Raw genomic sequence first — 27,144 nt, 5'->3', positions numbered from 1 at the left:
GGTTAAGAAGTCTCCACTAAGATGCTTTTGGGGCCCGCCTTTGAAAGAAAGGTGCTTATTATAATACAAAAGGGTAAACATGGCCAAGGCTCTGACGCACTTAAGGAGTGAGATCACTGAACAGCCTGGAATGTGGAGACACAGACTGCTGCGGCACTGGGAAGAAATGGTTGCAATGGACTGGTTACTCTGAAACATGCTTCCACTTTGATTATGGCCTTGTCTAAATAAGGTCGGAGTTCGTGGACTCAAGAGGCTTCCATAGCCTGGGCAGCTCATGACAAGAGCCTCCAGTGATCACTGACGTCATAAATAAGAGTGTCAATTGTTAAATCAACAACAAGAGTCACTGTGCACTTGCTCCCCATGTAGGACCTCTGTACTTAATGAGTTATACTATGCAAATTAATGTTACAACTAGTACTCAAACAGTACTTTATACTTTGTGTGGGTACAAACTGTTGAAATCTTTACTTAGTATATACTAAGTTGATCTTCTGTACATAAAGATAATTAAAAATGAATCTTGGGGCTGGCGCCGTGGCTCACTTGGTTAATCCTCCGCCTGCAGCGCCTGCATCCCATATGGGCACTGGGTTCTAGTCCCAGTTGTTCCTCTTCCAGTCCAGCTCTCTGCTCTGGCCTGGGAAGGCAGTGGAGGATGGCCCAAGTGCTTGGGCCCCTGCCACCCACATGGGAGACCAGGAGGAAGCACCTGGCTCCTGGCTTAGGCTTGGCGCAGCACCAGCCGTAGCGGCCATTTGGGGAGTGAACCAGCAGAAGGAAGACCTTTCTCTCTGTCTCTGTCTCTCTCTCTCACTGTCTATAACTCTACCTGTCAAATATAAAAAAGAGAACTGTTGTCTTTGGTTAAGAAAAAAATATACATTAAAAAAATGAATCTTGATGAAGAATGGGATGTGAGAGGGAGTAGGAGGTGGGATGGTTTGGGGGTGGAAGGGTGGTTATGGGGGGAAGAACCACTATAATCCAAAAGTTGTACTTTCGAAATTTATGTTTATTAAATAAAAGTTTTCTACAAAAATACCTGGGCTCTGAATCTCTACTTTTGCATTAATACTTAACTTTTACTTAACATGTGTTATTTTAAGAAAAAAAAATTCTCACTGAGCCTAGCCTCAAAGCATTTCCTAAAGACTACTGCCTGCAGGGAAGTTACAAGGCACCTACTCAGGCTGGGCCCTCCCAGCCCTAACTGGTTGGGCACAGGACGATAAAGAAATATGTACAGTATCCAGAGCACCTCAAGCCCACACCAAAACTGTCACCCAAAATACCTAATGAAGAAACAAAAATATATATATCCAGTGTGCAATGACTTTCAAAAGTGTTTTGTGAATATTGGCAAACTGTGCAACAGTAAAATACTATGGTAAAATTTTTCATACACAATTAAAAATAACTTTTATTATTCCTATGATTATACCAAGTCCAAAGACCTCAAACAGAAGCATTTAATGTCCTAAAAACCCACATCCCAAGAGCCAACACTTAATTTAGCAAAATAAAATAACATAAATATTTTTTCAGTAAGAAACTCCCCCAAAAATCCAAGAGTAAACCTCACAGATGTCTTCCCTGAAGAGGACAGATTTTGGGAAATAAGAAGTGTGTAATGCTATTTCTGAAACTACAGCTACTCAGAATAATTCTTTTCACTTCTATTTATTTTCACTAAAAAGAACACAAAGAAGAACCAAGAACAACTTTTACTTGACATCTGTCCTTGGAATACATAGCTAAAGCCCGTCCCTGCCTGCTAAGAAGAATAGGTATGAAGACCAAATGATGTAAGTCTTCTCTTAATAGTAAAGTAATACTCAAACGAACAAAAATCCTTCTAATTTTGTAGATAAACTATTTCTATGGATCACAAATGCCAGGGGAAATTCTCAACAGAAATATAAGGACTATAAAAGATAGTTTATCTTGGGTTTTCAGCTTCTGTATGTTTAGGGAAATCATGATTTGGGTGAATCTTGAAAATTCAAGCCAACAGAAAGACAGTCTGGTATCCTTTAAAGACAGTACGAGTTTTATGGGGAGGCAGGGTTGGTTTTCAACACCTGATGGACTGTCACCACTCAAGGTAAACCTACACTTCCTGCGTTACAGTTTCCTAGGTATGGAAAAAAGTTTGATGCAATCTGTTTTGTCAGTGATGCAGACAGAAAAAAACCTATAAAGTTGGCATCCATGCCTCTTCCCAACCACACAGGTACAAACTCATAAATTCTGAAAGCCATGAAGTCAAGTGATCATGTATCTTGTAAAAACCTTTTGAAACAAGTGAATTTCCACAAAAATGATATATGCTATGAGAAAATAGCATTAAGTCATAATAGCCATCCACACATTCTCCATGACAGGTGGTTACTGATGTAAGATGTACTTGCCTCTCAGGAGTCCCTAAATATCATGTCCAAGCAGAGCAACTGAGAAAGGAAGAACGAGTGCTGATTTTAAATATTAATAATACAAACCCAAAGAATGTCCTGGGTAGGAAAAAAGGACGAAGGCATCTTCTAGCCACGTCTGAAGTTACTGTATTTCTAGAGGTCATTTTTATCAGGTCTTAATAACTAATCTCAAAGAAAAGGAATACCATTCAGGGTAAGTTGAAACAAAAGATTTTCTTAGGCCACAAAAATACACATTATCTTCTGAATTGTGCAAAGCTCCTCCAGCAGTCTCTTGCTCAAGAGAACTGGCTTGCTCAAGTGAACTGGATGAGCCATTTTAGTTCAACTAAATAGGTAAAGTACTACCTTGGAATTCCTCAATTTTATCTTGGCTCACTCTCAACCCTGGTCGTGGACAAATCCAACTTGCCCCACTCCACCCTCTCTTCCCCAGCACACACCCAGATCCCAGGGTCCTACCCCAGGCGGGTACCTTTAACCAACCACTCCCTTCTCTGGGCTTCTGTTTCCTGCCTGCCTGCAACCATGATGGCTGCCATGTTTCTGAAGTACCCACTCTGTGCCAGGCATCGTGCTAAGAACGTTGTACACTTCGTGTGAGTCTCAACAATACCCAGTGAGCTGCCTTGCGTCAAGGAGCTAAAGAAGCATGGTAGCAATTAGACAGGAAAAGGCAGAACAGGGACTCAGACCAAGGACTGCTCAACTCAGAAGTCCCCGTGTTTGCTCTTAGTAAAGGAAGGTGTTGGGCCTGGCAATGACTAAGGGCCCCTCCCGATCTAACACTGTAATGCTGCTAATACCCCTAATCGCCAGGTTCCACAATCCCATGTGCCTGACTCATCTTGCTCTTGCCTAAACATTAACCTATGGCATGTCCTGGATAAGAAAGTGCAGGGATCAGAATGAAAACAGCATCAGGGCAGCTCTGGTATCTGGTTGAGGAACAAACACTCATCTCCGCTTCTATCCACCCAGTGTTGCCTCACAGGGGCCTCCTTCCCCTGCCTGCAGGCACATGTGCCAACCCTTGGGTCCCTTCAGCCAAGACCAGAAACCAGTCCTCAGCATGCATCCAGGAGAAAATTGTAGAAAACAACCTACAAATAAAAGCTGCAGGCCGTCTAACATGCTGACATTTTGGTTGATGTTTCATGTATGTTAGATCAATGAAGTCTCAAAAAGCCCCTTGTGATTTATTCACTTATCCCACATAAACACTGAGCATCTCCTCTGCCAGACTAGGGGCTGGGAAATAACATTAGTCTGATTTACGTATGAAACAGGCTCAGAAAGGTTAATGATAGGTGCAGCCAGGTACAAAGGGCTGAGAGCAAAGATGCAAAGTCCATCCTAAGCTTGAAATGACACAAGGTGATAGTGCTCTCAAAACATTTCCATCAACATACTGGCTCCATACCCAACAACATACAAAGTGCCCTTATCTACATAATCCCATTTAACTCATCCAATCTATGGCTTGTTATTGAAAAACACCGTCCTTATATTCCCAAACACTGAGCAGTATAATAAAAGTAATGTTTACAAAAAGTGCTCTATGGGAATCACCTTTTGAAGAATCACAGATTTTCCAGCTAGAAGGCCAGCACCCTGATCCTCCCCTGTACAACAGATTAAGCCTAATAATGCCCATCTACACAAAAAAATACCATGCAATCAAGCTACCTTGCAAATAGAAAATACTGTTACCCAACTAAGCCTATTATTTAAGCCATCAACTTCAACTCAATTTAGCATACGCTTACTGAATTTTTCTCATGCCAAGATTGACTTATTTTTTACCTTACATAAAGTATATACTCCTAGGGGCCTCAGTCTGCTAGTTAGGTGGGAAAAGGGAAAAGGAAAAAGGAGACAGGGAAAAAAAATATAGGTTCCAGTGTAAAGGGAGCAGCTGGATGCTGGTATGCTAATAAGCAGACCCTGAATTGCCACAATTTTAAGATAGACCATAAATACAGATTTTTATATAGTCACATGAATTTTTAGCTGTTGCCATCTCATTCATCATGTGCTTCTTTTTAATATGATAAGAGCCAAACAAGATAGGGCTGGAGGGCCAAAAGGAGTTCCAGGCTCCTGGCTTCCAGCACCTGACACAGTCCTGACCATTGCAGCCATCTGCGGAGTGAACCAGAGGATGGAAGATTCTCTCTCTCTCTCTTTCTCTCTCTCTCTCTGTCACTATGCCTTTCAAAAAAAAAAAAAAAAAAAAAAAAACAAATCTTTTTTTTTTTTTTTTAAGATAGGACTGCAAATTCAGGTTGAAACATGATTTGTAACATCTGGATTAAGGTAACAGTTGCAAAAAGAGAACCAAAAAGAAATATATTTCTCAGAGGCACTGACAAGGGAAGCAAGAAGAGGGTACTGGGAATCCACTGTGAGACGGGGTGGGGGGGGGGGGGGCTGGGGAACTCCTTGGTTGGAGAGCACCTTCCAGAGCTGCCTGGGACACCAAGTGAGACTCCCAGTGCAAGTGTTTGACACAGCGCCTGGCACCAACCATAAGGTCAAGAAATGCCACTGTTGCTGCGGCTGCTGTTGTTAGGGCAAGAAAAGCTTCGACAGGCCTGCCACGCTAGCTACGCACCCTTCGGCAAGCTACTTCCCAACTCCCTCAGTTCCTCATCTGTAAGACCTGCTGGCATTGACCAAGCTTCATTAAATGTCAGGTATCAGGGCATCAGTTGTAACACAGCAGGTTAAGCCACGGCCTGCATCAGCAGCATCCCATATGGACACTTGTTCAAGTCTCAGCAGCTCCACTTTCAATTCAGCTCCCTATTAATGCTCTGGGAAAGCAGTAAAATACGGCACAAGTGCTTGGGCCCCTGCACCCATGTGGGAGACCTGAATGGAATTCCAGGCTCCTGGCTTTTGCTTGGTCCAGCCCTGCTGGCTGCTCCTGGGCCATTTAGGAAGTGAACCAACAGAGGGACGATCTCTTTCTCTAACTCTGCCTTTCAAATAAATAAATAAATCTTAAAATACATATATAAGTGCCAGTTATTATTGTTATAAAGGTTATGGGAACCCTTTGCAAGAGTAAAATGCGGTAAGAGGAAAACTCAGAAAGCTATAAATGCAAGCCACAAGTTTCAACAAATCATTTTCAAACAGCTTATTTAACATATCTGCACCTTCCTTGTTTGGTTTGTAGAACTGGTGAAAACAAGAAGACTACATGGAATTTTAGAGCAACTTCATTTTTACACTACAATGTGTTTATTAGTCCAAATCCTAAGTAGAAATGTCTATTCCATGAAATAGACCCATGAAGACCACTGGGGGTTGGGAGCTCCTGCTGCCTGCACCTTGGGAACTGTGCTCACAACCCCCACCTCTCATCTATGTGCAGTCCATCCTATGGTTCACCTTCAGCACCCAAGGTGCCGTCACCCCCAACAGGCCCACTGATCGATCCCTACATGCACAAGGGCCTTGGAGTGCACACAACCTTGTTCTCATTTTTCAGAGCAACACTCAGAAACTGGGTTTCAGAACACTTACCCCAGAGCTCATCCCATGCACCCCCCTGCCTGCCTACCACAGCACATAATCACTTGGGAGAAAAAAAAATCTGCAGTTAGGAGTCTGCTGAACCATTTCTAATTTTCAGTCACTGCTTATTAATGTGGCCAGTACAGGCGGACTCAGGGCTAATAATACAGCAACGCAAAAGCAGAACGTGGCTCTATAATTACCCTAATGTCTTTAATAGAGTTACACAATGGGCACAGAATTATGTACAGAGGGGGGGAAATTGTATTAGACACCTCTGAACCTTTGAAATTGTATTACTTAGAACCTTTGCAAATGAACGGTAAGCATTCAAAGAAGATTAAGATGAGTTTGCCACTTGGTGTCCCGCTTAATTTGCACGATGGCATTTGGCTGTCACCTGCAGTGTAAACTTCTCCTGGCCACCTTGGTGCTTTCCACAGAGCAGCTGCCGGTGACCAACTTCCCAACAGGGGCCAACCCCTCCCATCAGTGACTCACCCTTCTGAGAGCTTCCTCAGGCGTCATGTGACATGAGGTCGTGATATCCTCAAATGAGAACAGAAACTGCTCCCCAGAAATTCCTTCCAAAAATAAATCACTGTCTCCAAATCAACCGCCACAGCAATTCTGTCGCCTCCAACCCAGAACTTCCCAAGTGCAGCTCTCTGACGTGAGCCGTAGAATCAGTGAGAGAAGATTCCACTTACAGGGCCCTAAAGTCACAAAGAAGTCCGAGGTCCTCATTTTCCAGATGAAGAAAGTGAGAGTTAGAAAGGGGAAGTAGTGGGCGGCACTGTGGTGTAGAAGAGTAAGCCTCCACCTGGGGCACCAGCATTCTTTATGGGCGCCGGTTCCAGTTTTGGCCGCTCCACTTCCAATTCAGCTCCCTGCTAATACTCCTGGGAAAGTAGTGAAAAATGGGCTAAGTGCTTGGACCCCTGCATGCATGTGGGGGACCTGGAAGAAGCTCCTGACCCAATATGTCCACTTGGGGAGTGAACAAGGAGATAGAAGACAGCTTACGCTCTCTCTCGCTCTCTCTCTCCCCACTCTCCTCTCTTCTCTCCCTATATCTCCACCTTTCAAATAAATAAATCTTTTTTTTTTAAAAAAGGTGCAGGGGAGGGAAGCAGCTTGCTGGAGAGGACACAGTGAGAGAATGCAGGGGCTGTCCTGGGAAACACTGCCTCTCCAGGAACCCTTGGGAGAAGTCCTCACCGGCTGGCAGCCCACCTTCCCGGCCCACATGCCGGGGTCCAGCCAGGCACTCCCACACTCACCTCCCTCTCCATGCAGGCACTTGCTTCCTCTCCTCTTTAAAGGGCTGCCCTCCTCCTCCCCCGCTGACCCCTGTCCAGGCTCTCTCCCCACATGCTTCTCTGCAGGGCAGGGTCTCCCCAGCTTTCTGCCGGCCTGGCTTCCCCAGCAGACAAGCACTGGGGCTGTTTTCATCCTGGAACCTTCTCTCCTCACCTCTCCGGGGAGCTAAGCCATCATGAAGAAACAAACCGAGACTCCTTAAAAGCTGCCACGTTTTTTCCGACTTCTTGCCCATGTGCGATAACACAGAGTCTATGTTTTTTTTGAAAAGTTGATCAGAGAGGGGGGCCTCTGGCCTTGCAGTTGAGTCCCAGTGGGGATGCCCATGGCCTCCAGCTTCCTGCAGATGCACAGCCTGGGAGGCAGCAAGGATGACTCAAGTCTATCTCCACCAGCCACATGGCACGCCAGCTTCAGCTTGGCCCAGCCTCGGCCACTGTGGGCATGTGGTGAGTGACCCAGTGAATGGGGGCTCTGTCTCTGTCTCTCAAATGAATAAATACATATTTTAAAAAAAAAGCAGTCAGAGCCTCCACTCTATTCCTGCAAATGGAACCAAAGCCCCATTGCCCTCAACCCTCCTCCATTCTTTTGCTGTTGTTCCTGCTGAAAAGAAGTTTATTGTTCTCTTCCTATTCTGCCATATAGAACTCCATCTGCTGGCACTGTCTCCCAGTCTCGCTAGTGTTACCTGCTGGTAACACTAACCTCAGCAGCCATCCCAGGAAGCTATAACCACAAAATCACTACAGCCGACCTCCCTTGGGACGCACCAGCCTTTCGCTTGGACCCTACACCTGGAGAGGGCCTCTCCTCCTGGAGGCTGATGTCAGAGCTCCAGGTCAGCCTCGCCCTCCCAGCACGGAGAACAGGGGCAGGTGGGCGGCCCGTGGCCCTGGCAACAGGTACACAGCATGCATGCTGTCTGGGCATTCCCATTGCCACCTGAATGCAGGATGGACTTGCTCTGGGTTCAAACTCTGTGTACTGGGTGAGCAGGAAGCCACTCTGAGCCACTGGGGTTCAGAGCACTGGGTTCAAGGGTCCAGGGGTCCTTGTCCACGTCCTGGGTCACACCTGCCAGCTCACTGGTGTCCTCACCAAAGTCTGTTACGTGCCTGGCTGGGGTGCTGCTATCCCAGCTGCTGAAGCCAAGGTACATGGCCTGTACCACGCCCAAGTGCTTGCCTCTTGGTCGGCACCACAGTCAGCCATCCTGAGTGCCACGCTCACCCCTCCTCACACTTCCGAGGAGGCAGCAGGCAAGCACGGGTGTGGACACAAGCAGGATGAAGGGGCAGCTCAGGACAGAGGCCTGAAGCTGAAGGTCTCTTGCTGGGGCACCGCCCTGGACACGTGGTCCTTGAAGACCATGAGGGATGCAGCCCTCCCAGGTGCAGGTGGAAGGGCGTGGAAGGAGCCTGCAGGGCGGCTGCAGCTGTATATAAGATGAGGTCCTGGTCCCCTGGGGTGTGGTATTCCCGGCCCCGCCCACCTCACCCTGCAGAGCTCCCTGGGGCTGGGGACAGGCAGAGCTAGACAGTGAGAGAGAGAGACACAGAGAAAGGTTTTCCTTCCGTGGCTTCACCCCCAAATGGCTGCTACGGCCGGCATGCTTCGCCCATTCAAAGCCAGGAGTCAGGTGCTTCCTCCTGGTCTCCTATGCGGGTGCAGGGCCCAACCACTTGGGCCATCCTCCACTGCCTTCCTGGGCCACAGCAGAGAGCTGGACTGGAAGAGGAGCAACCGGGACAGAATCTGGCGCCCCGACTGGTACTAGAACCTGGGGTGCCGGTGCCCAGGTGGAGGATTAGCCAAGTGAGCCGGGGTGCCAGCCTCTCCCTCTGTTCTTGAAGAAGCTCTTTGCCCACTCCCACCCCACATGTATCCTCACAAGGGGTCCGCCCATCTCCCAGGGCAGCTACTCTCAACAGAAAGACTTCTACCAGGTTTCTTTCTCACCTAATCCCAACACTAGAAGGCAAGACTAGTAAGAGAGGTAAGCAGTGATGAGAAATCTCGTCGCCTGAGCCTCAGAGTACTTTCCCGAACTCCTCTCCATATAAGAGGATTCTTTTGGCATCCAACTCCTCGTCAGTGCCTCCTCCATCACCCCTCGCCTCACCACCAGCCAGTCACCAAGCCCTGGCGGAAGCAGAAAGCCGAGGGGATGGGTGTGTCTGTGCAGGCCGGGCCTGCAAGGGAATCTCTCCACGGCCCCCACTTCTCAAGGGAGCTACAGAAGCCGATGTCTTAGTAGCTTTACATCTGGTGCGCACCTTCATCTCACCCAATCTCCATCCCCACCTAAACCCTCAAAAGGATTAAACTCCATATGCAGACTTGTGAGTGGGAGGTAAACACTCTCCCTCACCCAAACTTACACTGAAATCATTTCCAAGTCAGTGCTTCCCTAAACTACATTCCCCTCTTCTTCTCCAAGTAAAAGTAGTATAAGCATAAGATTTAAAACTCAGCTTAAGGGCGGGCACTGGGCACAGATGACACTTGCATCCCATATTGGAGTGCCTGCTTTTGAGTCCTGGCTCCACTTCAGATGCAACTTCCTGCTAATACTTACCCTGGCAGGCAGCAGGTAATGGCTCAAGTGCTTACCAGAGGATCAAAGATGTATACGTGTGAGTGCATTTGTCTCTCTGCCTTCCAATTAAAGTGAACAAACAAAAACAAAAACAAAAATGAAGTCTTCTTTTTTAAAAAACTGAATAATTACTTTAATCCAGTGCAATAAGTTTTCAGTCCATGTAGCTAATCACTGGGCGGCGGGGGTGGGGTGGGGTGAGGGGGGGTGAAGAGCAAGGAGGAGACTATTTCCCTCTTGAAGGCTAAGTTCAAGAGTGGCTCCAATAAGCATCCTGCTTGGCCAAATTCTGAACTTTTTGAAAGGTCCAGGAAACTATTAGAAGCAAAAAAAAAATTTCCTTAGTTTCTTGGAAAATCTAGAAAATCTTTTTAAGTTCTGTTTATTTATAATACTTTTTAGAAATCACTAGGTACACCGTTCTATCCACTGATGAAGATGTTGAGCCAAAATTCTTGCAGGAAGAATCATACCACACTCTCACTCAGATGCCTTTACTTCTCTGTCCTACTTAGGAGAGAAACGGATTTTCACAGCGGGGGCTGACACTGTGGCATAGTGGGTTAAGCTGGCGACTGGGACATAGACATCCCACGTGAGCACCGGTTCAAGTCCCAGCTGCTCCATCCAGCCTTCTGCTAATGCTTCTGGAAAAGTGGATGACGGTCCAAGTGCTTGGGCTCCTGTCACCCATGTGGGAGACCCTGATGGAGTTCCAGGTTCCTGACTTCATCCTGGACCAGCCTTAGCCTTTGCAGCCATCTGGGGAATGAACCAGCAGATGGAAGACTGATGTCTCTGTCTCTCTCTCTCTCTCTCTCTCTCTCTCTCTCTCTCTTTCTCTTTCTCTCTAACTCTGTATTTCAAATAAATAAATAAACCTTTAAAAAAAAAAAAGATCACTGCAGGAACCTGGAAGGGAGGGTAGTTGTGCATTTAATACACTACACATGCACTGTTAGGCCTATACACAACCCTATGAAGTAGGCATTCCCTTCAAAATCTTGAGTCCCTGCCACCCACATAGGAGACCTGTGGGCATCTGGGGAGTAAGCCAGCAGAAGATGTGTTTGTGTGTGTGTGCGTGTGCGTGTGTGTCTCCTCTGTCACTCTGCCTTTCAAATAAATTAATAAATCTTAAAAAGATAAGAGTTTCCTGAAAGTCTCACAGCTGTCTCATGAGAGACTCAGGCCTTGTCTGACCCCACACCTACATTTTTCCTTTGCACTGCACCACCTGCCTTCCTGCAGGTTTCTTTCCTTTTCTGTGGCCTTGATGTCTACCTTCCCTTCCAGATCAAGAAAGACAAAAATACTGCACTGTTCATCTCCAAAACTGAAACTTAATACTGAGCTCCAAAGTTTGCCTCCAGGAACACTGCCGCTGATCCTCCCTGCTAGCCCCATATCCTGTTAGCATTTCACGGGTATGAGCAACAGCTCAATAAGGATGCAATTGTCTGGCCGCTAAGTGTCTCCATAGGCCGTAATCCAGCTACAGTAACTGCCTGACGTTCAAAGTTCCAACTTTTGAGATGCTGTGGGCACACTGCAGGAGCCTGCTTACGGCTGCAGGACCCCTGGCAGCAGCAGAGGACATGGGACAAAAGGAGCAGCGCTGCCTTCAGACGTGACTGGGGTAGAGGAGAGAAAGGATGAGGGAGCCAATGCCCAACCCCTCGAGGTGCAAGGACGAAGGATAAGTTCTTCATGAGAGACACAGGGGACAGGCACAAAATGAGAAGATGGGGGAATCAAGGGCAGCGTTCCATCACAGTAAACAACTCTCCCTCAGCAGATCAAAGAACCCTGGGATCCAGAGGGTCTTTACCACAACGTGGGGCAGATGATAAAGCCACAACGTGGCTCCAAGCGGTCGACTGGCTTGTGCGAGGTCACCCACCTAGTCAGTGGCAGTGGGGGACAAGGGCCAGGGCTCTCCCTGCTCAGAAGCCTGTGCACGGACAGACAGGTGGCCTCACTCAGGGCTAACCTGCCATTCCACCAGGAGCTGGCTGTGCAGCAGCAGCGATGCATGGGAGTGGGGACAAACCCCAGAAAGTGTGGCACGTCTAACGGAGGAGCCGCTGTCAGCACCAGCTCAGGGCAACCAGGCAGGAAATAAGGTCTGGTTCCTCTCATTTTTAAAACGAGAGTTGGAAGTTTGGTTTTGTGAAAAATATCCCAGCTTTTATGTGCCTCCACCAAATTTTTAAAAACATCATGCTGGGCAAATCAAGCACATTATACAAGGGAAACCACGCCCACACTCCTAATTCTGATACGTGAAAAGTCAAGGCCCGAGACCAACAGCTGGCTCCTGACTGAGGGGCCACAGCAGCACGGAGTGATCGGTGCCATAAATCCAATGACCACCACACCTTCTCCCTTGTGCACATAGAGAACACTACCATCTTTCAAGTTATCAGCAGGCGCTGGTAAGATAAAATCCAGAATAATGTAGACAGTTAACTAAATTCACAGCAGTATTCTATAACCACTTACTTTGCTACAAAAAAAAAAAAAACTGATAACAAAAATACAATCACTACCATTTGAACGTTCATGTTTGAACTGAAAAACAAAGATTCTCCTATTTAGAAGTTGGGAATGATGGAACCGCATCATTTCTAAATTCCTCACTTTTGTAATTCCATGATTATATGCTACTGAGAGATGGGAGATGATGAAAAGGAAGAGAAATACCACAAGCACTCAAAACTCAGCACATACTTGGCCATCCAGTGCCTCGACATGAGCACTACACCACCCCTCTGCCCAAGGTCAAGAACAAAAGCAAAACTGCCAACAATGCCAGGAGTACATATGGAGCCCCTCCAAACTATTTTTCAGGTAGGTTAAAAAAAATTAAAAATAAAAAACCCAGATAGAAAACAGGCTATCAGCGAACATCTATAGCAGTGAGAAACATCTGACACTAATCAGAAATCACTGCAAATTCAGAACAGATCAGTGCAACCAGGAACCCTGTGATGCTAGAAGGCCAGTTGAGGAGACTGTGACCTGCTCGGGGATAGCTGGAGAGACTGCCCCATGAAGCAAGAAGTGCTGAGTTGATTGAGCTGAACGTGTGCCTCAAATGACAGGGCGAGGGTCTCTGAGGCTTGACCAGGGGGCTCAAGAGGCCTAGGAGACAGAACACTGCCAAGGCAGGCCAATGACAGCACATAATGGCTCCGCATTAGGTCTAATCATGGCTAGAACGTTGGGTTTTCACCTTAACGTGAAGTGCAAGGTCAGTGCCTCAGAGGGTTGTCTCTAACAGCAGATGTACAGGAAATCACAAAGTTCTCTCCCGGGCGCTCTATGTTGTTCACTACTGAGGGATAGAGCCATTCCCATGGAGATTTTCTTGCCAAAAAAGCTGTAAGCAGGCTGGGGACTCCAATGCTAGCCCTCAGCACGGCACATACCGGTTCCACAGCACGATGCTAACATGTGTCCAGCCACACAGGGCAATGGGACAGGGTTATTCTCTTTAACAAATAATCAGCCACTTCTCAAAAAGAATCACAGTCACTCAGCATCAAGGAGGCAGGTCCCCGAGCTCACATGAAACCAAATCCAATTTATAAATTCTGATTCCAAGTAAGTTTCTTAAAAATGCATTTGGCATCTGCCGTTCACCGTTAACTGTCTACCCCACATTATCCCTGCCATGATAGACCACATTAACTATGTCCTAATTAAATGTTCTAAATCTGGAATGAAACCCACCAAGGTAGGGGGAGGAGGAGGAGGAGGAAAAAGCCTGCATCTCCCTAAAATTGCCCTAATTTACTGAGCGTCAAGGGCCCAGTTGACTCTTACACAGCTTTAAATCAACCAATTAGCCCGGCCACACCTTCTTACTTTCAGAAGGAGGAGGCTGTGGACAGGATGAGATTTCACACAAAGGACTTTTCAATAAACAAAAACCACAAGCATCAAGAGAATGTTTGTCCTGCAGGCTGCTGAGGAAGGCCAAATGACAGAATGGAAAGACTCTGGACCAGGAGCCAGAGCCACACCAACAACCGGCTTTCCAAAGAGCAAAACCTGGATCTTGTTTGCTCCACCCACTGTCCCCACCCTTCCTCTCCCCTCTCTGCGTCTGGCACCCCCACCCCCACCCACCCCCCCACCCCCGGTAGGCTATCAACCACAAGCAGCCTGGCATGGTCAGGTTTGGAAAGTACAAAGAAGGAAAGAAGGAAGGGGCAGGGCTGCCCAGCTTTGAATTCAGCCTCTACCTCCAGCTTGAGCAACTAATTGCACAGCTTTTGTTTCCTTATCTGTAAAATGGGTATGGAAAAAACACCCTCCCTAGACCACTGTTGTGAGGCTTTAAATGGTTAATGATTATAAAGCTTGCAACAAGGGCAGTATTCTGGCGAAGCAGGTCAAGCCACCACTTGGGATGCCTGCATCCCAGGTCACAGTGCTGCCTACTCCATTCCCAATTCAGCTTCCTTCCAGCTAACGAGTCCTGGGAGGCATCAGATGATGGCCCTGGTGCTCGGGCTGGGCCCCTGTCACCCACATGGAGACTGGGGTGGAGTTCTGGATTCCTAGTTTCTTCCTGACCCAGCCCTGGCTATTGCAGGCATTTGGAGAGTGAACCAGTAGATAGAAGACGTCTCTCTTGCTCTCACTCTCACTATGCTTCTCAAACAGATGAAAATAAGCATTTGTTTTTAACAAGCTAGCAACCATGCCTGAAAAACAGTGGGGAAGACTTTCCCAATTGCATCATTATCATCACCACCACCACTGTTGACCTTGACCAAGTCCCTGTCCAAAGTGAGGCCAAGGCTCATCAGTAAAACAAAAAGTCTGAGTAAATAGTTCAAGAAGATGCCCCCCCACCCCCATAATTCTTAGGATCCTATCACAGTTGCAAATCCTCCTAAGGCCCTGCAACAGGGAGGGAAGTGACACTGGTGCTTGGCCAGGCCCCCGAGGACTTGGATCAGCCTGTGGTCCTTCACTTCCTCCCAGCCACAGGCTGGCTCTGGAGCCCTGGGGACCAGCTCACCCAACTTGTTCGGCACAGATCATTCAGAAGTCAAAATATGCACCATGACACTTAGAGCCATGGAAACAGCACAGGTGTAAGAAAAGGGCATTCAGAGGGAAGAAACGAGAGAGACAAGGAACCATGAGAAGACCAAAGCAAACATGACAGACCTAAAACATCCTCTGCCCAGGAGCTTGTTTCCTCAGCGTCCTCCCTCTAATGGCAATTCAGACGACATGGACCGCCAAGGTGGCTCTGTAGCAGGGAGATGTCCCTCCCTTGAAGCACAGCCTTGCCAATCTACTCCCTTCTTCTACAAACCCAGGCAGAGTCCTCCCTGGGGAGACAACACCATGGAGACAACCAGTTCAGGTGCAGACAGCGGCTCATGAAGCTGCTATCTTGCCCAGCATTTACCTATCTGTCCCCCCACCCCCACTGCCCAAAAGCAAAATTAGTGCCCAGCCAGGACCCTCAGTTTCCAGATCTGTGAAATGCAAGAGGGGAGAGGTCAGGGCCCTCGATTTTCAAGTTTCCCAGCAGCATTAAAATTGTAAGATTCCATTAACCATTTCCATATTGCCTGGAAAAGGGTTTTTGTTTTTTTGGTTTTTTTTCACTTTTTTAAAATTTATTTGAGAGGCAGAGTTACACAGAGAGAGATCTTCCACCCTCTGGTCCATTCCCCAGATGGCTACCATGGTCAGAGCTGGCCCAGGCGGAAGCCAGAAACCAGAAGATCCATCCAGGTCTCCCATGTGGGTGCAGGAGCTCAAGCACTTGGGCCATCTGCTGCTGCTTTCCCAGGCACATTAGCAGGGAACTGGAATGGAAGTAGAGCACCTGGGACACAAAAACTGACACCCATACAGGATGCCATAGAGTGGTTTAACCGGCTACTACAACACAAGTCCCAAAGTTTTATTTTGTTTTGATGAAGTTTAAGAAAAAGCTGCAGGGTTGAATTTCCGATTGAAGCTAGAATTCTTGGGCTCACATCCCTGCTCTACCAGCTGCACGACTTTAAGCAACTTACTTAACCTCTCGGTGCTTCAGATGTTCCATCAGTAAAATCACAGTGCCTTCCTCGGTGTCCATGTATGTAAAAGACAAAGTAGTTAGAACTGTTCTTGGAACACACGGAAACTAGTTTAGAGTGGTTATCACGATTTGCAAAGGTACACGGCTGCATGGCTAGCAGCAAGCTAGGACTAACACATGCATCCCCCTCCCCCCCCCTCTCGTGCAAGTATTCAGATCAGATGTGTTCTGTCTGACCTATAGTTTTATTTAGTATTTATTTTACTTATTTAAAAGGCAGGGAGAAAGAATTTCCCATCCACTAGTTCATTCCCCTAAGGCTACAACAGCTGGGGTTGGGCCAGGCCAAAGCCAGGAGCCAGGAAATCAATCCCAAGTGAATGCCTGGAACCCAGCTATTTGAGCCATCAGCTGCCTCCCAGGGTCTGCATTAGTGGGACACTGGAATCGTGGGTGGAGCTAGGTATGGAACCCAGGGATTCCGTTATGGGATGCAGGCATCTTAATGGCTTCATGCCTGCCCCTTTCACTTTGAAACCCTGTGGTGATGTTTCCTTAAAATTTGATTTTATTCTCATTAGTTAGAAATCTGCAGGTTTTTTTTTTTTAAAGATTTATTTACTTATTTGAAAGTCAGAGTTACACACAGAGTGAAGGAGAGGCAGAGAGGGAGAGAGAGAGGTCTTCCATCTGCTGGTTCACTCCCCAGATGGCTGCAACGGTCGGAGCTGTGCGGATCCGAAGCCAGGAGCCAGGAGCTTCTTCTGGGTCCCCCACGAGGGTGCAGGGGCCCAGGGACTTGAGCCATCTTCCGCCGCTATCCCAGGCCATAGCAGAGAGCTGGATCAGAAGTGGAGCAGCCGGGACTTGAATCAGTGCCCGCATGGGATGCCGGCACTGCAGGCTGTGGCTTTACCCGCTATGCTACAGCGCCGGCCCCTGCAGTTTTCTTGTAAAATCCCAGACATCCAAAATGTAGTCCCTGAAGCAGCAGTGGCGACATCAGCCGGAACTCCCTAGAAATGCAGGTTCTCAGCTCCCCCCCACCCACCAAGACCTCCAGAAACAGAAACTGGGAGTGGGGTCAGGCAGTCTGATGCACGCTGGGGTTTACAGTCTCTACTGCAGAAGGGCATCTGGCCAGGGTTGAGCAACAGGGTCTCCTTGGAGAAAAGATGTGAGACTTCCTCTGTCTGCCGCTGCACTCCTCCACCCAGGCGTCATTGCCTCTGACACTGAGGCCACTGGCATTTATGGAGCCACCCACCACATCCTTTTCCTGACCGTCCCCGTCCCTGGGAGGCTCTGTGACACACCAACTCTGGTCTACACGGACCTCCTCTTCTCACAAGCAGGTTACGACCCCTTGGGCACCCCACGTGTGTCACACTGTGTTGTTCCAAATCAGAAACACAGCCTGTATAAAAGCAGGCTGAGCACACCAAGGGCACCATTCAGAGAACAAACTGTTGAGTTTCCTTTATTAATCACAACACCATCCGCACAAGCAGCTGCTATTAAGAACAGCTGCAGCTGCTAAAAGGGTGATCTTGAAGCAGCCCAGAAAAGTGCTTACTCGCTGAATACCAATACAGGCACACAGGCACAGGGAGACATGAAGTCCACTGCCTGGTTCGGCCCCCTGAACCTCAATGCCTCTCCCAGGACCAGAAATCTTCCTCTTTCAATGCCCTCTGCACAGCGGGATGGGGTAGGGGAACTGAGTATGATACAAAGAATTGGGTAAATCTTGGGGCCAGTGTGGCGCAGGTGTAAGCTGCTACCCACAACGTCAGCATCCCATACAAGCTGCGGTTTGAGTTCCAGCAGCTCCACTTCCACTCCAATAACCTGCTAATGTGCCTGGGAAAGCAGTGGTGGATGGCCCAAGTGCCTGGGCCACTGTCACCCATGTGGCAGACCTGGTTGGAGTCCCAGGCTCCTGGCTGTGGTCTGGCCCAGACCTGGCTGTTGCAGCTATTTGGCGAGTCAGCAAGCAAACAGATCTTTCTGTCTCTCCCTCTTTCTCACTCACTCTGCCTTTCAAATAAATAATTCTAAAAAAAAAAAAAATTGAGGCCGGGCTCTGCGGCTCACTAGGCTAATCCTCCGCCTTGCGGCGCCGGCACACCAGGTTCTAGTCCCGGTTGGGACACCGGATTCTGTCCTGGTTGCCCCTCTTCCAGGCCAGCTCTCTGCTGTGACCAGGGAAGGCAGTGGAGGATGGCCCAAGTGCTTGGGCCCTGCACCCCATGGGAGATCAGGATAAGTACCTGGCTCCTGCCATCAGATCAGCGCGGTGCGCCGGCCACAGCGCGCCGGCCGCGGCGGCCATTGGAGGGTGAACCAACGGCAAAGGAAGACCTTTCTCTCTGTCTCTCTCTCTCACTGTCCACTCTGCCTGTCAAAAAAAATAAAAATAAAAAATAAATAAAAAAAATTGGGGGGCTAGTGTTGCGTTGTTGCAGGGTTAAGTTGCACCTGTGATGCCAGCATAGCCCTGGCTGCTCCAATTCTGATCCAGCTCCCTGCTAACGGCCTGAAAAAAGCAGCAGAAGATGGCCCAAGTGCTTCAGGGCTGCTGCCATCCACCTAGGAGACCTGGATGAAGCGCCTGGCTCCTGGCTTCAGCCTGGCCCAGTCCTGGCCTTTGTGGCCATCTGGGGATGAATCAGCAGATGGAAGATCTCTGTCTCTCCTCTCACTGTGTAACTCTTTCAAATAAATAAGTAAATCTTTAAGAAAAAAAGAAGTGGGTGAGCTTGAAAGCACTTAGATGGTCACCACTCGGGTGGATGACCTGGGGTGGGTTACTTCTCTTGTTACCATCTCTTCCTGTGTTGAAATAGACACAGTCACAACACCTACTTCATGGGCTTTTGTGAGGAGTAAATCAGATGGGATTATGACTATGGAAGCCCTTTGTAAACTGTGGAGGAGGGGATAAAAATAAAGGCTCATTACCATCCCAGGAAGGTTGCAGTCTGACCCTCAAATCATCAAGCGGGACTCACTGCTTCTAGCCTGGGACTATCAGAAGTGACATCAGAGAAGCACTGCCTACCAAAGGCCTTTATAAGCACCTGTAATGCATCCTTCCTACTTGAATGCCATTGACAAGAGCCCAGGCAAAGAGTGGTCCCACAGAAAAGCCTCCACCTTCAGCAAGCTCACCACATCCCAAAGCAGGCAGCCCGTTCTGTCCTGGCCTCATTCAAATACACCATTCCTTCTTTCAGAAGCCAAATCTGACTTCCTGTGACTTAAGCAGCTTTAAAAGCTACTTCGAGCTACCTCCCACCTCAGGGCCTTTCCACCTGCTGTTCTGTCTACCTGGAATATGCTCCCACCCAGTCCTCAGATGGCTGACGGTCTCCTATCCTGGTGCCTCTGCTCCAGCGAAGCCTTCTTCCACTCGTCACTGCACACTAGCCACCTGCCCTCCATCCTAATACTCCGGGCTTCTTGTTTTCTGTAGCACACACAGAAACACATGCTTAATCTGTTAAGCCCTTCAGAGAACAGAAGCTCTATGGAGGTAGTTAGTGATCTTGTTTCTTTCATTCACCACTCTGAACTTCCTGGTAATGGGACCACAGTAATTACCCTAGCACATGGCAGGTGTGCCAACACATGTTGAATGAGCTTATGAGTTAATGAATTAATGCTTCACATCATTGACTACACATTATAGACATTCCAGTACTAGCTGGAAGCAACAAAAACCCAAACAAGACTTCTACCAACTCCCACTTCTAACTTGACTCCATGCATAAGCAGTAATCAAGTCTTCCAGTGTTGAAGAAAAATTATTAAAAAAAACAACGACAACAAATTCAACAACAGTCTCCTTGCCAGATTTATTCACAGCAGCACCATCCCTAGTTGTCTGTTTGGTGCACAGGGAGTTCATGAGTAGGCACTTAAGTGGATGAAAAACAGATAGCTGTTTCCTGGAGACAGGGCCTCACAGAATGCCGTAATTATGAACTGTCCTTAAAGAGATCACTCAGCAGGCAAGTACTTAGCCAGGTTCATTATAAACACTGTCACAGACTGAAAACCAGGTGGGCAAGGCTCAACAACCATCCCCAGGGAACAGATATCCATAAGGCTTGGACGTACCCACTCGATTCTCAGCACCGCTCCCCTGCTGTATGCCCTCATCTCAGGGCAGGAAAGCCCAGAGAGGAATGGAACCTGCTAGCTTTGTCTAAGAAGATAGGATACAGAATCAACCCAGCAGCCCATGAATAACATCTGAGGGTAGAAAAGCCCACAAGCTCTGGCAGGTGCTGGACTGCCGCAGAAGACGGCTGGAGTCACGCCTCGAATCCAGTCGTTTCCCCTCTCAGAGTCTCAGTGACCACATCTGTAAACAGAGGTCAGGGGTTCCTACGTAACATTTCCCCAAGACCTGCCCAAAGGACAATACCATTCCAGTGGGAATGTGTCTTGCAATCTGTCAAACACTTCGTTTCATGTGTAGAAGTTACTGTTCTTGGTGACAAATCACAGTCATTTGTAATAACAATAAAGAATGGCCACAACCTGGATCTGCATTAGGAGGATGATTGATAAACACACGGAACACCTCAATGGGAAAGGTGACCTGTGCCTGCTTTGAATTCTGTAGAGCCCGAGCGAAGGCTGTCAGAAGCCCAGGAACACCTTGAGGTGCCTGTGGAAGAAAAATCAGGGTGCACAGGAAAGGGAATGGTCCCACGACTCTCCAGTCTCTGGGGGCCGCTGTCTGTCAAAAATCTACTTTGAACACTTCTTAAATCGCCCTAAGATAAAGAATGCAAAGAAAACTCTCCCACACTCCTCTGCCACAGAAGGAGACACAATTGAGACTTTCTCATCTCCAGAAAAGATGATGCAGTGTGGCTTAAAGGAAGAGGAAAGTCACACAGAGACAGTGTTAGAAAGTGTTCATTTCTTAGAGAGAGCCTAACACACACAAGCTTCACGGCAGGGAGGGACTTGGCACGGCAGTGCAGGGAGTTACATCGCCACTATGACACGGGCATCCTGTAGCAGAGTGCCAATTTGAGTCCCAGCAGCTCTGCTTCCAAACCAGCTCCCTGCTAATGCGCTTGAGAAGGCAGAAGATGGTCCAAGTACTTGGGCCCCTGCCACCCATGTGGGAGACCAGCATGGGACTCCTGGCTTTGGCCTTGGCCAACCTAGGCCATTTAGAGACTGAACCAGTGGATAGAAGATCTTTCTCTCTCTCTCTCCCTCTGTCACCCTACATCCCAAATAAATAATCTTTAAAAAAAAAAAAAAAAAGAAAGAAAGCAGCTTCACAGCTTCACCGGGAACAGCTCATTTAAAGAGCGTCACTTACTTCCCACTCAGTGAACACCTACTAAGGGCAAAAGCCCCATGGTGCTGCAAGGATGAGGAAGCCAGGGATTTTCAATCAGCTTGAGGGAAAGAATGTGCTAAGGGCATCAAAGGGGAGCAGGTACTAGGACGACACAGAGGAAAGGTAGTATTTTTTCCTCCCTGGAGAAATATAGGAAGGTTTCATGAGTCAAGAGGCATCAGACCTGGAAGGGGAAAGAAAGAGCAGGTGTCAGGGCCACGTGGGAAGCTGGGACTCTCATCTGCTTCTGTGCTGGATCCTCTTGACAGGCAGGGGAACCCTGAAGGCCCCCGCCAACAACAGTGAATTTAAATGATTACGGTAGTAGCATCATCCAGAAAATCAGAAGATTAAAAACGCATTGTTAAAGTGGATCTGTGATACAGTACCATATGTGATCCTTTATACACGAATCAAATCCAACAGCAACTCTAATATCCACCATAAAGTGGAAGCAGCAATACATGATTATCTGAAACAGTTCAACAACGATGTGAAAGGAAAATACCTGTGATTTCTGCTGGCATCCCCAATAGTACCGTGGCTGGTTACCTCTCTTTACAATGGAAGGAAGTACTGTACATTGCATATCAGTTACAGGTCTCCCTTCAAGTTCAGACTCCAATTTCACTGTTCTCATCAAAGTGAGTTAGACAAGCCTGCTAGAGAAGATAGTCTAAGGAAAGGAAGAAAGAGAAATAGGAAGTGTGTTATGTAACCATACAGACCATGCAAAAAACACCCGATGGAAGGCAGGGAAAATCCTCAGGAGTCACCAACAGGAGGGTCCATCACCCTGAAATATGTAATCACAGAGCGTGCTCTGTGTTCCAGAAAAATACCTTCATGTAAGAGGAAATGAATGAAAGAAGCTGGAAGAGCATCACTACACAGCTTTCAAGTCACAGCTCCTCTTAAAGTATGGCAGATGACAGCATGCTGATAAATTCACAAAAAGAGCACAAATCCCATAAGACCCTGTTAGAAAATTGTATGTATAAATATGTGCTAGGGAAAGCGTGTGCATAAACATACATGTTTAGAAAAAATGCACAAACTATTAAATAGTCATTAGAATTTGGAGGTGACTTTACTTTTTTATTCATATTTTCTATCATTGGAAAATGGGCAAAAAGAGCCCCAGATAAAGTTAGGAGCCTTATTCAGGGAACTATGCATACTATATGGTATAAAACATAGGTGGCACCAGAACTCAGAAACTTCTGTCTTTTGTACTATACAATAGCTTTCAGATTCAGACTTGAATGGACCCAAATAAACAAAACAGGCTAACTGGTAAATTCAGAAACTGAGGCTCAAAGTATACATGGCTTGATACAAGTGACTGGAGAAGCAAGGGCTTAAATCTGGGTCCCCCGGCTGTTCTGGGTGCTGAAGATGAACACTGGTAAAAAGTAAGGGCTTTGCATCAGCCTGACCTTGGTTAAGTCAGCTATGCCACCTACTTGCTAAAAAATTAGGGGGGAATTCCCAAATTTTTTCCAATCCTAGAATTCTCCATTTCAGGGTTCTTTACCTTAAAGGGTTATGGAGATGATTCAATGATGCAAGGACATAAAGCCCTAATACATTCAGACAATGCCTCCTCCCTGCCTCTGGACATTAGGACTGTCTTCCAGGAGCCAGCAGATCTGTTCTTTAGATCAGCAGCCTGCCCGTGGTCTCCAAAGTCCTCCAAAGTCCAAAGGGTCAGGCTCATTATGTGTGGCAGCAGCTCGAATGGAACAAGAACACACAGCCTCGGCCCAAAACGGGACAGGATGTTGAAGTACTGAGCAGCCAGTGTGCAGATCTCCAGGGCTTCTGATTCAATAGATCTGAGATGGGCCCAGGGATTCTAGATTGTGAGTAAGCTCCTCATGAGCATCCACAGGGCTAGCGTTCACTGCCAAGTTCTCAGTTTGACAAGAGGGACTGTAACATCTGCATGAATACAACAGAGGCTCAGCCTAATCACAAGCAATGAATTATCCCAGGCCTCTTCTGTCAAGAAGGAAGGGCGGCAACTGGCCAGGACCATGCAATCCACAAATCGCTGCAAAAATGCATGTGTAGAGCGTCCTCTGCCCTCCCCGCATAGGTTTTTCTGAGCAAAGGAATCATCCTGTCCACTGTACAGACTCAGCACGTTAGAGACTACAACACAACAAGCCACAATCAACTGCCATAGGAAATAGGGCTGGGTGAGTCCAGGAAGAGAAAAGTAGCGTTGGAACACTGGAAAGGTAGGGCTTCAAAGCTGTGTACTCTACAGAGGCAGAAAGTGCCTGAAAACATGGCAGAACCAAGAACCCTCCGAAGCACTATACCTTAAGGTTTGAATGCCAACGTGGCCTGTGGCAGTTATTGGCCTGGGAAGAGAACATGGCCAGCAAACTGTGCTCTCAGAGTTGGGGCAAAGAGGAACAGGGAGGGATCCTTAAGGCCTTCAGAAATTTCTCAGAGTTTCTGCTTACTGTTTTACCCTCAGAACTCTGCAGACTGTTGGGCAAACAGTATATCCATGAAGTACTTGTTTAATGCGTGAGAGAAATAAAAAGAGGGGCAGAGAAAACAAACAGGCAAACAAAGACAAACTACCCCCAGTCCTCCAGGTTAAGCAGGCTACAGAATGTTGTATTCACCCTTTTGGCGGCCTTTTGGTTGTCAGACCCAAAGCAATGACAACTGACTGCTAGGACAGTGAAAGGAACATGAACTTCTGAGGCAGAAATACCTGGGTTCAAGCTCTTACTCTGTATGATCTTGGCACTTGACCTCCTGAATTCTCTGCATTTCACATTTTAAAGAGGTAGTACTGGGGCCAGCATTGTGGCGCAGCAGGTAGAGCTGCCGCCTGATACGCTAGTACCCCATGTGGACACTGGTTCACATCCCAGCTGCCCCGCTTCCTGTCCAGCTCCCTGCTAATGGCCTGGAAAAAGGAGCAGAGGCCAGCCTAGGTACCTGGGCCCCTACCACTCACATGGGAGATGGGGATGAAGCTCCTGGCTTTAACCTGGTCCAATCCTGGCTGCTGCAGCCATCTGAGGAGTGAACCAGTGGGTGGAAGATCTCTCTCCCTCTCTCTGTAGCTCTTTCAAAATAAATCAATCCTTAAATAAAGAAAAAAATGGGGTGTTTACCTCCCAAGCAGGTTTGATGATACCTATCTTGACAAAGTTGTCAGTTAAATGAGCTAATGGATTTATGCAAAGCAGCTAGCACCACAGTCAGGACACAGTATGAGCTTAACAAACGGCACTGCATGTTGGATTTAGTCCTACCTCAACAGTCAGAGCATTAGGCTGCCCCTAATTGTACTCCACAGTCCTTTCTAATGCCAAGCTGCAGAAACAATCCCAGCTTAAGTTCACTAGATTTTTCTAGTACAGCACATTTCTTTAAATAAATAATAAAAACCACGTATACCTTCCTTTTCAGTTGGCAGAGAAACGCCACATTTAGACAAGCTAATTCTGAAGCGATGTATTACTCCTATCCATGTTTAATAGATGAAAAGACTAAGATAACATGCCCAGCAAGAAGCAGACTGAGACTGGAGTCTCTGACTTTAATGTTTTATAATGATCATGATTTTTCTCAATCAAAAATTCAAATAGGTGATCTTATGATGGAATAAAGCATTTGAACTCAGCCTACTCCAGAAATCACATTGGATGCTGCTTCTATTATGCTAATACTTATAGTTGAAATCAGAAACAGGATCCTGAAAAGAAGAAAAAGAAATGTTTTAAAACAATGCCCCTCCTCTGGATTTCAGGCACCTATTATTAATAGACTCGAGGAGAAGAGGAACATGACTTGGAACCAGGCTGACTTCAGTTTTAGTAACATCTCTATCCCTCATTAGCCACATGACCACTTGTTTCGTATACCCACTATTTTTGTTTGTGTATTTACTTTGAGAAATAGAGTGACCAAAACAGGGAGAGACAGAGAGCATTCCAAACCACTGGTTCTCTCCTCAAATGCCCAGAATGACCAGGACTGGGCCAGGCTGAAGTCAGGAGCCAGAATTCAACCCAGGTCTCCCATGCAAGTGTCAGGGACCTGATGACTTGAGCCATCATTGCTGCCTCCCAGGGTCTACATTAGCAGGAAGCTAGAGTTAGGAGCAGAGCCAGGCGTGAAAGTCAGGCACTCCAGTATGGGATGCTGGCATCTTATCTGTGAGGCCAAACTCCACAGTCCCTTCCCTCTACCAAATTTCAGTATCTTTATCTGCGTAATGGGAAAGCAATACCCAAAGACTGTGTGAAGTTTCTGCCCCCAAGAAGGCAGTCTATAAACCACAGCTACTCTAACAACCATGCACGGTACCAAACACTTGGATCACAGGTGAACTGACTACTTTTCTCCCAATAGACTTTTCTAGTCTTTGCCTACTCTGCCCCCGCACTCCACATGTATTCAGTAGAGACACAACGAGTCTCTTCCAACCTCGCCAGGGAATGAAGATAACAAAAGAGCTGGCAGAGACGTTATGCAAATACCAAATATTATTAAATCATTAATGAACTCTGGCAATTTCCCTGAATTTTGATAAATGGTGTTTATTATGCATTGCCAGCCTCTCAAACAATCTGGGCTCTCAAATATTAACTAGATAATAACAGCCATTATTTTCCTTAAAAGACCAAGGTGTAGAAAAATAAGGAGCAAGTCTAGATGATTCCAGCGAACATCTGCCTGCAAAGGAATGAGAATCTCTGTACACGGAACATCAGGCCAGGTCACTGCCACCTTGGTGACCACCAGTGGCCTCAGAGCAACCCCACAGCCTGGGCAGAACCTTGCTTTGAAAGAACAAGGGAATGCCCAAGTGCTGACCATCACAACTGTCTGCCACCGCTTTGCTCTTCTGCCTACATTGCCTCCAAACCAAACCATGTGAAAAGGGTGCTGGAAGCTTGAGTTGCAGCCTAGGCTAGCAATCTCCCACAGAGCGGCCAGCTCCCCGACGCCTCCATCCGCCTACAACCAGAGGCAGCATCATTGTCCACGCTGCCCCCATTAAGAGGCATGCACCAAATTCCTTGGCCATTTCATTTCAGGAGAGGGGACGACGTTGTCAAGCTGCCGAGAATCCTCAGGTGCAGCTCAGACAGAGCCAGAACAAAGCCAAGAGGACTCCTCCCCCTCCCCTGAAAAATAACTTCCAGAAATGAGGGCCTGGCGCGACCCAGGTGCCACTTTAACAAACAAGCCGGGCATCGCTAAGACACCTCATTCATATATTCAGGAAATACCCAGCGCTGTGGCAAGTGAAGCAAACTGTGCTGAAAGAGATTTTTTTTTCTGAGCCAAGCAAAAATCTGCTTCAGAAAAAGTAAGGCCACATGGGGATCCTTGCTGTCGCCAAACCTTCACTTGTCTGGAGCAGCCAGCACCTCATTAAAGGAAAGCAAGGAACTCGCAAATGAATGCAGCACCATACACAGGAAGCTCATTTCGCCATCTGCCTTCTAGTGTCCACAGGGGCAAAGGCTTTAAATGACACTCTCCTGAATTTTCTCTCTGGCAGGTGGAAAGACCAAAATCCCAGGGGGCAACAAAGATTTCCCTTGCAAGGTCAAGTGCTTAAAAAGGAATAGACGTGAATCTCGTTTACCTGTCAACACAAATGCCACCCACGACGTGAAAACACATGCACACATTAAGCACCCTGGAATAAGCCTCCCTTTATATGTGGACAAAGGTTTGGGCTAATTCAGTGTGCTGGCTGTGAGGTTAGCTTGGATGTTGCTAACGAGCCTAGCACCTAAACTTGCCCCTCCCCACATTCTCCCGT

At 47.4% G+C, this 27,144-nt stretch overlaps 1 protein-coding gene across 1 annotated transcript in view; it reads right to left on the bottom strand.

Annotated features, from left to right (window-relative positions):
• Window positions 1-27,144, bottom strand: part of MB21D2 (Mab-21 domain containing 2) — a 124,883-nt gene that overhangs the window by 95,835 nt on the left and 1,904 nt on the right. The gene's annotated exons all lie outside the window — the stretch shown is intronic.

This window comes from Oryctolagus cuniculus, chromosome 4 (assembly GCF_964237555.1).
Source record: "Oryctolagus cuniculus chromosome 4, mOryCun1.1, whole genome shotgun sequence".
In the NCBI taxonomy this organism is placed as follows: Eukaryota; Metazoa; Chordata; class Mammalia; order Lagomorpha; family Leporidae; genus Oryctolagus; species Oryctolagus cuniculus.
This window is presented reverse-complemented; position numbering and strand designations above follow the sequence as displayed.